This window comes from Bactrocera oleae, chromosome 2 (genome assembly GCF_042242935.1).
Source record: "Bactrocera oleae isolate idBacOlea1 chromosome 2, idBacOlea1, whole genome shotgun sequence".
NCBI classification, from domain to species: Eukaryota; Metazoa; Arthropoda; class Insecta; order Diptera; family Tephritidae; genus Bactrocera; species Bactrocera oleae.
The window spans coordinates 9,297,912-9,313,888 of record NC_091536.1 but is presented as its reverse complement, the minus strand read 5'-3'; the positions used below and the strand labels follow the sequence as shown (position 1 = coordinate 9,313,888).

At 31.6% G+C, this 15,977-nt stretch overlaps 1 protein-coding gene across 1 annotated transcript in view; it reads right to left on the bottom strand.

Annotated features, from left to right (window-relative positions):
• Positions 1 to 11,887, bottom strand: part of Sb (serine proteinase stubble) — a 69,410-nt gene extending 57,523 nt beyond the window's left edge. The window contains exon 1 of the mRNA XM_036373090.2: positions 11,558 to 11,887. The gene's annotated coding sequence lies outside the window, so the exon portion shown is untranslated. The remainder of the gene's footprint in view (positions 1 to 11,557) is intronic.
• Between the last annotated feature and the right edge of the window lie 4,090 nt (positions 11,888 to 15,977).

Below are 15,977 nucleotides of genomic sequence, written 5' to 3'. Positions count from 1 at the left end.
GAACAACGGAATAGGTATAAACGCTAGTAAAACGGAACTAATGATTTTCACGAGTTAAAACAAAAATATCTCAATTTAATCTTCCCTCACACAGTAGTGTAACACTGTCCACCAGGGCAAAATAACTAGTGGTAGAAATCGTTACCAAACTGAATTTACATTGAAAAACTCTTATACGGCCTATAAAATCTGCAAAAGAATACTTAGCAGGAGCTTGGGCCTTAAACAAAATTTGTCATAGAAGGTGGGCTCCAAAGTAGACAGGACTTTAAAAAAAAAGACAGAACAAATGGTTTTATCGGCAAAATCAATTAATTTTATTCAAAATAGTCTCCTTCTGCTTTAATACAGCTTTTTGCACGATCTAAAAGCATGTCGAATGAGTGTTTTAGCCTCCACGTCTGCATAACGCTTTCCTTTCATTGGCAAATGCATTTTTCCGAAAAGGAAGAAGTCGCACGGTGCCATATCAGATGAATACGGGGAGTGGTTGGTTGTTAAAATGTGATTTTTGGTCAAATAATCGGCCACAAGGGATATTCGGGTCGAACAAATTCTTTGTGGACAATACCCTAGGAATTATAAAAACAAATCAGCATTGTCTTCACTTTTGACTTCTTCAGGCGCGATTTTTAGGGCTCATTTCTCATTTATGTCCTCACAACCACTTTGAAAACGGTGAAACCACTCGTGCACTCTACTACGGGATAGGCAATCATCGCCATAAACTTGTTTCATCAATTGAAACGTTTCGGTAAAAGTTTTGCCAATTTTAAAACAAAATTTAATGTTGGCTCTTTGTTCAAAGCTCATTTTCGCACCGATGACAAAAACATACTGACACTTAAAACGCAATAAATTCACTTCCAATAGATGAAATGTCATGAAATTTTTACTGAAAGTCGATAAAGGATAACAGACATATAGATGGCGCCACTAGAGTTTACCTTGTTACTTTTTAACTGTTTACTTTGGAACGCACTTTTTACGGATGTATACGACCGTCATTAGACCAGCATTAAAGAAACAATATAATATCATATTAAGTCATGTCCGACCGAGGCGCTTAATATGCTCCTACATCAACTGTCCACAGACGTGTTTATAAAAATAATGCGGACATAGCGCCATTCTGAACTAACTAAACCTAAGTAAGTTAGACTATATCCCTCCAAGGTTAGATTTCAATAGTCACTTTCGGGTGAGGTTAACCTCTAGACGTGAATGGAGAAGAGGTTTAGTAGGGGAGAAGAATACTACCTCTATCTATATCGATGGATCCAAAATGAACTGAGGAATGGTGTCGGGGATATACTGTAATGAACTTGACAACTCTCTTTCTATCCATCTACCAAGTTCTGCCAGCATCTTCGAAGCGGAAGTACTAGATATAGAGAAGGTATGTTAAATTCAATGAATAATACAGAAGGATACAGAAGGTATCCCTATGGATCGATAGCCAGGCGGCATTTCCGGCCTTGTCAACGCCACAGATTTATTCCAGTGTTTTAAACAATTGCAGGAAGGCTTTAAGCTCACTAGCAGGTCAACTCAACTTGTCTATAATAAGAATTCCCGGTGACAGAAACATTTTCGGCAACGAAAAGGCAGACTCGTTGGCAATGTTAGGAGCCTCTTTAGACGAATCTCAGGCGGAGTTAATATCATGCCCGCTGGGAACGGTCAATAGAGAGATCTATGTGCATTTTGAACATTTGGCTCAGAGCAGATGGAAATCAAAAACAAGCTGCAAGATAACAATATGGCTCAAATGTGACAGGAATAGAATCATTGACTTAATAAATAGGTCCTAATTTGCCCCATCTGCAAGCTAAAAGGGAATATGGAAGCTGTCTTGCACTTCCTCTGTGAATACTCAGCTCTATCACAAACCCTACACAAAATACTTGGAATCCATCAGGTACCAAACCTTGAAAGACTGTCCACATGAAGAATAACGTATATAAGTAGTTTTATTGAGAGCACCAAATGGTTTTAACGCAATGATGAAACTGGGTGGAAATATTATAAGGTCCTATGATAGGGCATCACAAGGGGCATCATCGTGAGTCCATGAGTGTGTCACTTCTATCTACCTACATACCTTTCTGTTTCCACGAAAACGGTTGCTTACCACAAAAAGAGCTAGCAGAGTCTTTGGAAGTCACTGAAGCAACCATATCAAAACGTTTAAAAACATTCGGAGACATTTAAAAAGATGTTGCATGTCGTATGAATTGAAGCCAAGAAACGCTGAATGTAGATTTTGTGTGGCAAAAAAGCAGTGATCGCTACAAACTGGAGTCGTTTTTGCATTGGAATGTGTTTGGTGATGAACAATAGATCCATTATGACAACTGGAAATGCAAAGAGTCGGTAAGTTTTTTCTACATAATTTAAAAAATTTATTCTAGTACTTATTCACAAGAGGCTACAAATTTATAGAAATGTCACTATAAATTTTTTCTTTCTTGAAATTTTTAGGTTAAACAAAAAATTGATTTACCATAATAAATGAAAGTAATTAAAATAATATAAAAGTACACATGTTCAAAAACACAGTCACAAACTAAACACAAAGGAAAATGTAGCAGACGTAAGCAACGAACTTGACTGGTATGTAACGTGTGTGTTAGAAATCAGCAGGTTTCATAAATTTGATTACATATAAGTTATAGTTTTAGTTTATGTATCAAAATATGACTCTGGTCTTGTAATTAGTGTAGCAATGTTGGTCTTAACGAAAAATAGATCAATTAATACAAATATCTTTTTATGCCTTTGCGCTCTTGAAACCTAATTAAAACCCATACTTTAAAAGAGTGAAATAATGAGCTGCCTGTATACGTACATACATCTGTGGATACTTTACAGATAACCATATCGAGGTGTGTGTCTGCAATGTTATATTTTCTAATTAACACCCAGGCACGTCTTCATTGCCCGCTTCCTTATGCCAGCGCTTGTTATTCGCCATATTTGTATCACTAGCCATAAACACAAATGCACTTACACATACACACATTTGCACTCATGTACGTGTATGTGTGCATCAACGTGTGTGCTTTGCAATTATATTCAGAGCAATATCCTACTTGGCAGCTAAACCGAATTACCGCCTTTGAAGCCATAAACAAGATTGCACTAAATGCCCGTCAACACAAATAATGCCGTTTTCAATGCAACCGGACACGGTGTTGTTAAACGCCGCTAAGAATAGCATGAAATCATGATTGATTGTGGGTCGTTCAAAATGGCCAATGCTGCTGCGCGGTTGCTAATTGGAGTAATGAAAAGACTTAAGCAACGAACTGCGCTACTTAACTGGAGCAAATAAAATACTTAAATATGCAAGATTTAAGCAACGAGCTTAGTTGAATGGCAATTTGAAACAAAAGACTTACGCGACGAACTTGGTTGAATTGGTTCATAATCAAAAGACTTAAGCGACGAACCTGGCAATTTTATTGGCGAACGTTAAAGTATTACTAGTACAAAGAAAAGATTTAAGCAAAAAACTTGATAATTTTGTATTGAAGAGTTTAAATTAAGCAATTTACTTGAAAATAAGCATGCTTTTTTTTGAGAATTATAATTGTATATTTCATTAAATTTTATTAAATTTTTCATTATTATTTTCGAACCTTAACTAAATATTTTGAGGCATCTAAAAAAAAAACTAAGCATAATTTTGAAACAGAAAGTGGAAACATTAAAAAACATACATATATATATATATATATGTACATATATATGCTTTGCTTTTCTCAACACTTTCCCAACACTTTTTATAGTATTTTCACAGGTGCATTGAACTTACGTTCAATAATTACAAATAAGCTAAAAACTTACAACTACACTTTTCCAACAATAAAATATTAATTTTCAATACCAAATTATGTTTAAACTTCTCTATGAGTTCTCAAGCTATTGAAAAACAATTAAAGGTATGTGGAGTTCATCAAACTTTATGTATTTAAAGCATGACTAATTTGTACTAATTCAATTGGCGATTTTCGATTGTTTGCAAACACATATGGTACCTTAATAGGGAGAAAAGTTGTAGCTAAGATACCAAAGAGGTGCTAATGTGAATTTCAGAAGCGACAAAAAATCACATAAAAATATGTAAAAGGCAGCTTTCTGCTACTTTTATTTGAAATTAAATGCGACTGAAGCATATGAAATTAGTACACAGAACGAAAAAAAAATGTTTCAGGGGCATTTACCCTTATTAATATACTCATGTTTAGTACTGCTAAAAGAAATATACATATACACATAAATAAAAAAATTTGCTATTAAAAAAAATTTTGTAATATCAAATGCATAGAAGTGTTTGAAAATATATATTATATATAATATCTGCTCAAATATAAACGAGACTAGCTCAATAAAACAAAAACGGTTAATTATTTTTCAATATTTATTTTATCCCCTTCAAAATAGTCACCATTAGAGGCGATACACATATGCCACCTTTTTTTCCAATCTTCATAACACTTCTGGTAGGCCGCTTTAGGTATGGCTTTCAGTTCCTTCTTCGAATTCTCTTTTTTGACTTCAATCGACTGAAAATGCTTTCCACGAAGCGGCAATTTGAGTTTAGGGAAAAGAAAAAAGTCACACGGTGCCATGTCGGGTGAATACGGTGCTTGCGGAACAATATTTACGTTGTTTTTGGTCAAATAATCGCGTACAACACGAGACGTATGAGCTGGATTTTGGAACAAGTCGAGCAGACACACGTCTCATGCCCAAAACATCGTAAATAATGCTATGAGCGGATCCATTTGATATGTTGAGCTCACTAGCTATCTCTCTTTCAGTCACACGACGATTTTCCAACACAATTTTCTTTACTTTTTCGACGTTTTCTTCGTTTATTGACGTTGCTGCACGACAATCATGGGGCAGGTTCTTCAGCGATGTACGGCCGTCCTTGAACGACTTATACCAATCAAAAATACGTGCACGTGATAGGCAAGAATCCCCATATGCCTTTTTGCAACATTTTCATTGCGTCCGTCGCACTTATTCCATTGGAATAACAAAATTTCAAACAAACACTTTTTGCTCAACGTTAATTTCCATAGTAAAATTCGAAAAACACACTCGAGGTTGACTTGTTTATAGTGCCGTAAAAAAAAAAAAACTATGTGACAGATCGCGCTCAAATTTGACATGTAAACATATAACAGTCCTGCCAACCTAAGCAAAAAAAAAGTATGGCCATATGTCATGTCCTTGTCGAGTTATGGATAAAGTCTCGTTTATATTTGAGCAGAATATTAATCAAGCGCATGCTTAAGAGGGATATAACTCAAAATAGTTTATTATTAGCATCAGAGTAGCCAACGGCATCATATAGAATATATATTAATAATATACAGTCAAGAAAATTTATTTTAAATTTGAGTACAAATTTAGTATATACATATATATATACACGTTAAGAAACTTTCCGTGTGAAACCAATTCAGAAATGTATGTTCGTAGAGAATGAGGCGAGTCTTACTACTATCAGCTAATTCCCCTCACTTTAGCAGCTCATATCGGAACTCACTAAGCGCTAAACTGAGGAGGGAGGAAGACTTAATCTAGAATCCCATCGAAAATGTCTTAGAGGAAAGGTAAAAAGTGTGTTAGAATGAACTCTAACTTGTTAGAATCAATTTGGTAACTAGAGTTCCATATTCCAGAGAAATATTGCAATATAGACTCAACCAAAGTTGTAAAAAGAGTTTTAGTAACATACTCATTTCTAAATTCTTCAAACCAACTATGGGAAACTTTAGATTTCAAAACCATTGTATTAACATGGAGACTAAAATTGAGCCCAGGGTTCAGATATTCAAACATCAACACTAAAATTGGTCACTAGAAACCATTTCCATACGTGAACACAGTTGTTATAGCAAGCTTTGCAATTAAGCTTGTAAAACTTTTAGTATCCTTCACTTGTTAGACAACAACAAGACGCACACCATAAAGGAGAAGAAAAGCCTATTTTCTACGAAGATGTTGCTGCTAATTATGCCAATAAATCTATATAATGATCACATAAGTCAACAGTTGATGATCACTGGCTTGTAGAATTATGAAAAGATGGCTCGGACAAAATAAAACAAAAATCTGAGAGACACTTGGAGATTTGATGCTAATTTACTACTGGTTGCCACACAATTGTTTGCAAATGTATATACTTTCCACCTAATTGAATTCACTCCACTTGCCTTCACTTGCTTTCTTAATAGCTAATCCATTTATGTTCCCAAGGTTATCAGCGCCAAGCACGCGAATCATGCGTCAACACATGGCTTTCAATGTGTCTTTCAAACCTTAGCTAAAGTAAAGCGTCTTCCTTTGTCTACTACGATTACTAACACACATATACGCGCTTATCTATCGGCATGGTTAGAGCTAAGCGTAGGGAGTCAACTAAGCGACGCAGCCGCGACTCGCTTGTCGACAGTTGGTAATTATGGAAATTTGTTGCGTGCATGCGTGATATGCATACGCACAACAACAATATGCAACATACAATAACAACCAAATAGAACATACGACAACTATAATATATAACAACAACAACAACAAATAATTAATAACGAAAACAAGAGCAAACAAGTTTAATAGCAACAACAACAAAATCAACACCAATAGCCAACAAATGAATAATTTGCAACAACAAAATAAAGCAATAACAACAACAAGAACACATAATGAAAACGACAACAAAACTAATAATAGCAACAAAAACAATAAGAACAACAAATGGGAACAATATTGAAAAAAATCACAACAACAACAACAAACTAACTTATGCTAACTTAAAATAGTGTAAAGCGTCAATAACGACAACAACAAGAATGAATAAAACATATTCGTAAGTAAGTTGCAAACAAGTTGCAGTGGCCATTGATAAGCCAATGCCAATTTCCAAGTAAAACTTAGTGGCACACGGCTGTTGTTGTTGTTTTTGGTGATGCTGATTACACTTCTACATATGTATACTGTAAGTGTTACGTTAATGTGCGCATGCGCGGACTATATATCGCAGGCGACAGACGCATACGCAATTAAGCAAACGCTGTGCGCTGCAAAAACAACAAACATAATAAATTTGTTGCTGATTGCGAGTTTCATTTACGCTCTGGCTACGGGTGCCACCTACATACATACACACACACAAACATCGTAATACTAAGTCAACTATGCAGGCGCGCAACCTTCTACAGCATACATTTGAATATTAAGCAGCTTTTGTTGCTCTACACAGTCAATGAGGGGTTTCACACGCAGACACACATAATTTTTAAAACACACCCATACATAATACATACACAATATTGATCGACAGCGCGGCGAAGCACACGTACACACAAAGGAAGTGTAAAAAACTCTCACTTTTTAATGAATTTCGCATTTGTTGATTTTTTAATCAGCTGTGGCTATAAAATACAACAACAACAAGAGCACCACTGTTTATTTACAAAGTAGCCGTAACAACATATAGGGCTTGTTCAATGTTAATTATGATCTTTTTTTATCATAATGCGCCTTTTTATTGCTCTTTTACGGCCGAAGAGTGCAAGTTGCGTCGCGAATAATTTAAAACACCTTTTCTTAAATTGAGGTTTCACAGAGAACTGTGTATAAAAGCAAAAATATTTTATTGACATATAATTTATGCATGTAAATTTAAATATCTATGTTTAATTGAATTAAAAATCATGTGATCAAATCAAGAGGAGCCGAAATTTATACCAGAAAAAAATGTTTAATTAGCAGCGATGATCTTCTGAGTGTAGTTTTGTCAAATTTAAGGTGAGCAATGGCCCTATGCTACGAATGATGAAAGTTGTTTATAATAGCTCACTCTGTATCGATTTATTAGTGTCATATGAGCACGCAATTTGCAAAGTTAATTGCTAAAGCTAACAATGCGAGCAATAACTAACAATTGGTGAAATTATAAAAATTGAGAATTTTTTCACACGTATACGTAGCACACCAATTTTCCTAAGACGCTGCTAATTTGTCGAAACCGCCGATATCGGACCACTAAAACATATACATAGTTGCTATACAAGTTGTACGATCAAACTCGTGTACTTGTATGTAACACTTTTTTAATTTGACGAAATATCTTCACGAAATTTGGCATGGATTCTTGTCCAGAGCAACGTTATAATCTCGCTGTATTACAAACTGACCGATCAAAATATAGAATGGAAACTTTTTTATACGTGAAGGTTATTAGACTTTAATTAAGTTTAGAACAAATAATTTTTTGTTTATCTTACAATATTTTTCGAACCACATAGTAATTGTTTATTATACAATATTAAAAATGATTTCTCAAATTGTTAAAAATATAATTTTTTAACTACATTGTATATATTATGATTCTATAATAAATCAAATTGTTAATTACTTTTTTTTTTATTTTTTAGTTAATACAATACTTAATAATTATTTATTTCTCTTATTTTTAATATATATATTTTTAATATTAAGATATCAAATATTAATTTTAATGTAATACGGGGAGTTATATATAAATTTTTTTTCATTAATTTTGAAGTAGAAAGTGCTTTAATTGTTATATTTTGTGTTTATTCCATTTTCTTGCGGAACTGTTGTAAATTAATAACACTTTATAACATTTTGTTTTGTAATTTTAAAGTTTCATTGGGCAGTGCGCTTATCTTTTATTTATTCTTATTAATTTCTTTCAATAAATTTTTTCTAATTTTTTTTTTTTTTTGTAATGCTGAAAACTGTATATTAAATACTTAAATTTTAATTTTGTGGTTTTCATATATTATATCAAAGTGAGGATTTTTGTGTACCATTTTTTTTTAATATTATTCTTGCTTTGTTTAATTTATTTTGATATTCAAATCCTATTTATTTCTTTATTAAATTTTTTTTTTTTAAATGTGTTTTAAATTTTTATATATGTTTCATTATTATTATTTATATTATTTAATTATTGCGGATTATTATTGTTAATTACTTTTCTAAACATATTTATTATGATAATTTTATTTCAATTTTAAAACATAAAATAATGGTAATAATTACCCAATATTTAAAATATTATATTAAATTTCAGTATAAGCTATATAGAAAATATGAAAAATATATTTATGTATTATTTTATTATTATTATTTATAATTTTCAAATACAATTTTATTTATTTATTCAATTTTTTTTTTGCAACTGTTAATTTTTTAATTTTAGTTAATTTTCATACTAGTATATTATTTTCTTTTTAATTAGATGTACTTCCGCTGATTGATATTATGAATTTTTTAGCACACGTATTTAATTTTATTTCAATTTTCAATTTATTTAAATATTATTAATTGTTCTTCTTTTACATATTTTTTTTTTGTTTGATGAATTGAACTTAAGCAGTTAAATGGGTTTCACGGCGTCCAAAAATAGATTTTTTTGTCTTACTTAATTCTATAACATTTCCATAATATTGTTGTACCTGCTCAAGTTGATCCGTTTAATAGTTTTGGAGATATAGACTTAAAAAGTTGCGCGCTCGAGGTCAGCTATATAGTCATCTCAAACTGTAAGAGTGTGAAACTGTGTTTTCAAAGTCGGTGGTCAAGATTTCTCGCGAACTACTCAAACGATCTTAATGAATCTTTACACAGTACTTGAATATACAATTTAAAAGGTCTTGAACGAAGGCTAATCTTTTTCAATTACAAGTAGTAAAACAAAACATCATGAAATATGCATTACGCACGTAAAAATCTGCCATAAATTAAATTTACAGTTTTTTTCCTTCCTTCAAAAACAATTTTATGGTCTTAATTATAACACTTTTTTTTTTTTTTACTTCATAATTCGTAATGGCCAAGTTTTGAATATTTTTTCTTGAAAGTTTCACAAAATCTTTATATCTTTGGAAACAAATTTTTAATTTTTATATCAAAAAAAATTTTCGAAAAGGGCCCTTAATTTTGCGTTACAAACTTTCCAAGCTATTTTTATTTTTATACCCTGAATAGGCTGTATTAAGTTTGCCAAGGTGCTTAGCAGCCAAAAGGAAACGTCAGAGACTCTATAAAATATATTCGTAATATGTATGGAAACTTTGCGAAGCTTCGTTATTTCTTAATTCTTAATTTTTTTATATTTCAATAATAATTTATTTAACTCTTTGAATTTTTTATTATTACACGTAAAGTATAAACTTTATACATTATATATCTTTTATTTATTAGTTTTGAATAAATATTTTTTTTGTATTAAATCCCAGCAGGGCTGTGAATTTTTTACTTCAAAAATTATGGATTTTAATCCAGGTTATTTGAGATTAAAAATTAAAAATTTAAAATATTATTTATTGATTTTAATGAACGCGAAAAAATTTTAGTTCTAAAAAAAATTTTTTGCTTTAATTTTTAATTATATGCTTGAGATTAAAATTTTTATTTATTACTTTTCAACCCGGTAGTTGGGATTAAAAATTAAGGTAAACTTTAGAACTAAAATGTTTTTTATTTTTCACTCCGGTATGTGGGATAAAACTTTTTTTTTTCATTTTAGTCCCGTATTTGGGATTACAAACTATAAAAAAAACATTTATTTCATATGCTAATGCAATAAGTTTTTAATGCATTATTTGCAACCCTGAACCCAAATAACAATTTTTTTGCTTTTTAAACCATTTTTGGTTAAGATTATTATTATTTTTATTTTGTCGTATTTAATCTTCTTAGCCGATACAATTGAATTAAAGTTGCTTGTCTTGTTTAGCTATATTCTTATCACTTTCGACAAAATGTCGAACTCACAGTATATAATTTATGTTATGTTAAAAAGAAATATTTCAGCAATTTTTTAAATTTTGTATATTTCTTCTTATTTTTCCTTATTATAATATGACATATATTTTTAATATTTTTATTATTAGCTGTAATTTTTTCAAATAATTTGGAATATCGGTTTTAATTTTATTATATGATTTATAATCCCTTTTAATTTTATTAGTACTGTGTAATTTATTATCTTAAAAATTGTATTGCATAATTTATAATATGTTGGTTTTAATATTTATCTCAATATTTTCAAGTTATATACAATATATATATATATTTTTTTGAAAATTAAAAAGTGGAGCTACCTAGTGGCACTTATTTGTTTTTTGCTGCAATTTAAGTTTAGTAAATTGTTTATTGCACAAGGTATATTTTTTATAATATTTTATCAAAACTCTAAAATTTTTTTAGTCATTTTCACTGAACTGAGCAATTTTTTATGTTACATTTTTTAAACATTTTTATTGTTTTACTAGAAGTTCAGAGAATTAACTTTTTCTGAAAAACTTAATACTTTTTTAAGAATTTTTTTATGATTTTGCTTTTATTGAAAAAAAAACACTTCAACTTTTTATGCTGCCGCTTTATACATTTGCTTTTCGCACAAAATTAATTAGCACAGCAGATACACCTTTAAAAAAGTTTTTATAATTTTGCACATAGAAAATACAATAACAACGTGTAAAGCTCGTTCCTTGCCCACCTGTTTGTGCAATTCGAACAGCATAGAGAATCCTGTAGCACTGCTTGTGACACCTGTAGCAAGTTTTCATTAACCAGCTATGCGTTTATTAGCGTCTCTGCAGATGTACGTAAGTATTTTATCAAGACATTTATTCAAATATGCTCCACAAAACCATAAGCGATGTCATGTAATTAAAAATAATGAAAAAAAATAATAATAAACGCGATTGGCAGACACAACAACAAACGCACAACAATGTGATGTGAGCACTTTAAGCCGAGCGGTTAACGCGAATGCGAACCGTGCAAATCGGATGAGACGCTCGAAAGTGTACCGCACGCTGGCGCGTTCAAGCTGGAACTGGCAATTGGTAAAGCCGGCGCAGTGCATAAAACCAGCTCGAAAGCAAGTCTCGACTAGAAAATGCTTCGGCAGATTTTGTAAGCGCAACGAAAATTGTGCGCTGCAAAGAAAAACTGAACCAACACGGAGACGCTCTGGAAAGTTGCAAGACTGGTAAGAAAATATGAGCGGTGAATGAAAGCGGCAATGCGTAGCGCCTCCGTGAGCCGGATTGCAAACGAGAAAGAGTTAATGAAAGAGTTGCTGTGGAGATTGTGAGAGAGTGATCGCAATAGTTGTATGTATTCAAAGTGCAAGAGAAATGAAGCATGTGACATAGAATGCAAGAGAAAATTTGACATTTTTGATGGTGTGTAGGAAGTAAAGTTACCTTCTAAAATTAGCATATTAAGGTTCCTTAAGTTCTTCTCTAAAGTATTTAGGTTTGCTATTATATTTCTATTATTCTATCCCAGTCCTTTCCTTAAGAAACAAAGATATCAAAAATGGTGTTCGAAGTCACTGCAGCTTTCATGCAGCTTTTGCAAGCTCTACAGTGAAAGCACCACTAAAGCTTTCACAACGACACTCTTAATCCTTCTTTATATTATCCTGTCAAAATTCAATCATCGAAATAAAACTCAAACTTAAGGACAGAATATTTGCCACCAAATAACTCTCTTAAAAATATACGTTTTCTCTTTAAACACTTTACTCACTTTTCTCTTTTTTTATGCTGCCAGTTTCCCAGCTGTGTGTTTTGTAGCAGCAAACATTTGGTTTATCACTGATTTTGCTCATCATTTAGTGTATTTGCAGACAATCTGCGCTCAATTGAAAACAAATTGCTAGTCACTCTACTCCACGCCTGGGAGCGTAGGGCGGTACGTGCATGTATCAAAACTACCTACAATTAACTATTCATCACTTTTTTCACACGCTGAGTTACTGATTTATGTGTACACTTGCCCATTGTGGTTATAAATGAGGTATAGGCATAGTTTTATAATGGCTACTAGACTAAAGTGAGGCTTTCGTAGAAAAATGCCAATCTAATTTTAGAATATTAGAAAAATATTTTCGGGTCTTAAAAGTATTAAATAATTTATGACATATATACTTTTTAAAAAATGTTCGACAAAATTTTGTTATAATTCAAGAACTGGAAAAATCATATAATATATAAATATTTAAAAAAAAAAATTAATTTTTCTCATATATTAGGTAAAGTAAAAAGTTCCTTCGGTTTTTATCTTACAGATGACGTTATTTTCCATAGTACTAGTGTTGCGTGTCGCATCATGTCATACTATACGGCGCTGAAAATGAGTTTATTCGCGCTAAAAGTTTGTCTTTGACAGTTTTTCGATTGATTGGCTCAGTATTTAAAAAAAAAAAAATTAATTTTTCTCATTTATGTATAGCATGGTAAAAAAAATGTTTTGCCAAAATATAAAAAATTTCGAAAATCTTAAAAATCGATGTATCTAAAACAGTTATGATTTCGAATACTTAGTCAATATGTTATGTGAGTCGAGTGGTTTGTGGGTAGATAATGTAAGCTGGAAGGAGGTTGTAGAAAGTAAATGTTAAGCGAAGTAAACAAATCACTTGCATTTCATAATATATTTTGTACTCCGATCATTATATCTACCCTGCTAAAACTATTAAAGATTTTTGAGACCCCGCACACCATTTTGCCGCCTTTCTCTATAAATTTGTTTAAATACTTCGAAACAATTGAGAAATTAATTATAAATTGAAAGAAAATCGGAGAGTATTATATATGCTATCCTTATGAATAATTGGTTGCTAGCATGACCTGCCGCGTTTTTTAACAGAAAAGTAATAACATATATCGGAATAGTTTGCCTAAAAAAGTAGTATATTGCTAATATTTCTCGAAGCTGCTGTCTTATTCAATCACTGCCAATACAACCGACAATTTTATTTACCTGAAATCACAAATACAAATATACAAATATACTTATCTATACAAAATATGTAACAATAAATTATTATCACACATTTTATAAAAAAATTTGACATCAAAATTTAAATAGCAAAATTTCGCCCTCCAACTCCTAAACTATTTACTTCCCTCACAAGCAAGTTCGTGCCTTAAGTCTTTTATATGCCAACGCCAATACAATTGGCGGCAGCACTACAGCAAGAAATTTCGTCACTCGCAATTAAACGTAAATTCGGAAATTCCGTCTATATATAATTTACCTATCGATTTACCGTTTGCCGCTATAAGTTTTGTTTATAACTTTTTTGTTGCTGACGCTTTGATTATCACAAGCGCTATTGACTGTTTGCTCTGTACGTCGCTCAGCGCTGCCGCTGCGTCATTTGTTTACACTTTTGAAACTTTCAATGTCGTCGTCGCTGCCGCCGCCGCAGACTTGTTAAGAGATTTTATAGATTTACCTATGCGCAAGCGTATGCGTGTGTACGGCTATGACTATACAACTTTGTTGTATTTTGTTATTGTTTGCGAATGTTGCAATCGGAAATGTCAGCTAATGCAAGATTTTGCAACAAATTTCACTTGCTTATTAAGCAAATGGTTTACTTCATGACTCACTTGCCTGTCAACTGATTTGCTGTGTACGAGTTCGCGGAAATTAATTAGGATCTTGAATGAAGTCTTAAAAAAGTAAATATTTGTAACAGTATTTGTTTCGTTATTACTTGTTTTTTATTTATTTCATTTAAAAATTAACAAATGTGCGATATTTATTTGAATTGAATTCTTTATACTATACTACTTTATTAGGCTAGTACAAAAGCCTTTGAAAATTTTAAAAAATAAAGAAATTCATATTAGGTTGAAACATATCGGATATTATTAAATTAAAGATAGAATAGCACACTTTATAGGAAAATAATTTCACATAACCTTAAAATGTATGCTAATGTACAAAAAATATTTTTCTTTTGTCAGAGTTGGTGTAAACTTACCTTCTTATGTTCTAAACATAATGTATTTTTTTAATTTAACACATTAAAGAGGAAACCTTATTTCGACTTAAAAACGAAAAAATCCTGATTTTCAATTAAAAGTTCTTATATTAAAGTTTCGAATTTTTTAAAAAATCAATTGGTTATATATTGTTGAAATCTCTACTTTCTGATGGTTTAACAAATATATACATTACTATGGTAAATTTGCTCAGTTTTTTTATACCATCAACTAAATTTGGTGTGTGAGGTTGCCCAAGCATTCCTTGGGCCACTGCGAAAATGGGCGAAATCGCATGACAACCACGCCTAGTTCCCCTATAACAAACTTTTGAAATCCATCTGATTCTTTCACTTTATATTATACAAATCAAAAATCAATAAAGTTATCAGATTAAAACTGTGCCCAAATAGTGCTCTCAAAGTATTTCATGTTGCGTTCAAAAATTGTCAAAATTGCACTATAATTTGTGCCAAAAATGGGTAAAAGCGTGTTGAACTGCTTCCTCATATAGCTAACATAAAAATTTTCGAACCTCCGGTTCACATTATATCGCATCTATCGGTCAATACTTGTATATAAAAAATCTTAATGAAATTCAGAGCCAAATGGATAAAATCACGACATTATGTTGCTTAGTTTGATATAAAGTTTTGCCAAAACCTAAAGGTATTCTCCGCCTTTTTTCCATGCAAGTTGAAAGAGCATGAAATGTTCGGCTACTTTATCTTTCGTTTGTACTGGGTTTCATCGTTTTATGATTTTTTTGTTTTCAAAAATTATGTGCCTATAAAATATCCATTATTCGTTATCCCAAGGAAAATTAGAGAGCGTGTTTTACTCTTAACAGTGTATCTTTGCACCTTAAGTGGATATACTCGATAATTGCTTACTTCCATATACTACTTATAATGATTTCCGTTATAACAAGTTTTATACTTAATATGTCCGTATAATAATACACACTATTTATATATAAATACTCTTCAAACTATTTTCTCGAGTATATCTGACCAAATTTTCAAAATTAATGCAATCAGCCCGTACCTTTCTCTATCACCAATATACCCCATAAAATGATCTTGGTCTTTCCACCTGTCTTTTAACCGTTTAGGTTGGTCAAATTGT